This window comes from Mercenaria mercenaria, chromosome 10, assembly GCF_021730395.1.
Source record: "Mercenaria mercenaria strain notata chromosome 10, MADL_Memer_1, whole genome shotgun sequence".
Classification (NCBI taxonomy): Eukaryota; Metazoa; Mollusca; class Bivalvia; order Venerida; family Veneridae; genus Mercenaria; species Mercenaria mercenaria.
Window position 1 is genome coordinate 50,192,789 of NC_069370.1, and position 2,654 is coordinate 50,195,442.

The following is a 2,654-nucleotide window of genomic DNA, read 5'->3' on the forward strand; positions in this document are numbered from 1 at the left end:
AACTCAAAATTTGACAACATGCCACAATGATATTGCTATGTACAATGAGGACCGAATAGTACTGGTAGTATATTCTTACTACTAAATTTATATATTAGAAAAGTGCGCTGAAGGCAGGGTCTTTGGTGATTTTTTTTTCTCACGTATCTAATGAGCGTATATGTTAAGGTGCTGTTCCAAATTACAGCTTCAAAATGAAATGATTTACGAAAAAAAAATCAATATTTGTCTTTGGTTCTTTAATTTCATTGTTTTCATTTGACCTAATTGGTGATCACTTGTTTGCTTTTAGATAAATGTTAAAGCAAGATGTTACGTTAATTGTTTTTAAATATACATTTATTGTAAAATAAATAGTTTTATGTAAGTCGCGAAGAGTAATATATATATTGGGTTTATTTCAAGAGGTAGTAGTCCGGAACGATACGGCATTTAGATAAGTTATAGCCAACTCTGAAACATGCGTTAGAAAAATTATTCCTTTGTTTTCGTCGAATAAATCTGTGATTACAGACGTTGTGATGCTTTACTTTCATAGTTTATAAGACACTATGATGCAGAATCATATCTAGTTGAAGGATGCGTGCAGTGAAACATTCCACAGTCTTTGGATTTGTATAAGTATCGTTTGTTAAATATTTCACATTCGTACTCGGTCAAATTCGACCAAGTGTAAAATTAGTTGAAATAGTCTAATATTACTGTGTTATTTCTCGGAGATTCGAACATTGTCCGATTTGAAACTTACCTTGGTAATTGCGACCCGTTTGATGTGGATTCCAAGGTTCCTAATGAATTTTACGGAATAAATGGTGGTTGCATAACCAGATCGAACCATGTTGCTTTGTTTGAAGAGAGAATATCAAAGTGTAATCCTTCATGTATTGTCATGTTAATTGGTGGCAATGATATTGATACAAAGGGTTGTGATTCATTAAATGCAGAAGCAATTGCGTTACGTATTGTAACAATTTGTGACTTGTGGGTACAGCGTTTTAAAGTAAACAATATATATTTCTGCCAATTAACCCCAAGAAAATGCACCCGGCATGTCACTCCAGAGTGCTATAATATACTGTTGAGATATGACTATATTCATTACTGGAACTTTAAAGGGATGAAACATTCAGATCATGAACAGTTAAAACCAGATGGGTTGCATTTCACTGACATTGGATTTGAAAAATTGAGACGAAATGTTAGAGGAATAGTTTTGAAAGGCTTAGTACAATTATAAATAATTTATATGTGTTGTTGACTTTCAGTAAAACTGCTGCTGAACATTGTGAAGTTGATAATCCACATCTACTGGCAACAAAAAGTTTGATACTACTATTGGTAAGGATAGTGGATTTCATGAATAAACATTGACGGTATACCAGTACTTAACCATTTTCAAAGTACAATCAGGTAATATTTGCCACCTTTTTAAATTTGGACTTAATGCAATACAACTGACTTGCTTACACATAGTCCATTTAGTATTTTACGGCAAAGTAAAATAAAAACTTTCAACAATGGTATACTATATGTCAGACATGCTGTCTGTAAAGTCATTTAGTCATACGGACTAAAATAATTAGTGTTTGAGCTTAGTGATGATAAAATATTGGAATGATCATCAGCTGGGCAAAAAAAAGCTTAAGTATTTCGACTACAGGTCCAGTGATCAAAGTACTTTTATTATGTACTGCTGATATGTGGGCATATTGCCCTACTTTCATTATTGTTTAAGTCATATTGCCTATGCATAGACACAACAGTCTAATTATTTACTTTATAAATTTTGTCATATTGCATTTTGTTGATCATATTGACTCAATGGTTTCAAACTTTGAATTTGGAGCATATTGCTTTATTGTTACTAGTACTTGACTAAGCAGTATTCAACTTTGGGTATATTGCCTTATTGTTGTCATATGGACTACAAACATTGAATGTTGGGCAAAGTACCCTTTTTGTGTTTAGTCTATTAACTAAACTAGTTTAAATTGGAGCATATTGCCTTACTACTGTTAGTCATATTGACTTAACCAGTTTTAACATTGGGGCATATTGCCTCCACAATTGCATATTGCGTACATTGCATAAAAATATGACTAAACCAGTTTATCTTCAGGCATATTGCCTACAATACTGCACATTGCATATATATATATATATTGTTTTCTTCTGAGATTTTATTGAAGAAAACATTCTGATCACAAGCGCGTAGCTACCTTTACGCAAATACGTAGCTGCGTAGTGAAAATCTGGCAAACATCCACAATAAATTGGCTAGTGTCATGCAACGGAGATGGATTCATACACTATCATTGCTTACTTCATATTGTGTTTGAAGTACAGTAAACTCCGGTTTTAGCGAACTCATCGGGACAAGCAAGTGCGTTTTCGTTATAACCCGAGTTTGTAATAAAAATAAAGCGGACCTGTTTCTTATAGACATTATTTGAATAGCAAGCTGATTTATATGATTAATTGATTTAACGTGCATTGAAATTCACCAATTGTCTTTGTAGTTTTATAACAATTTAGGTACAGTTTTGCAATTTATCTCATAATCCTACTTTTGTAATAATCATGACCATGTGAAATATAATCATACGCTGTCTAGGAGGAAATTTCTATAACAAAATTATAATGCAGAGTTAACA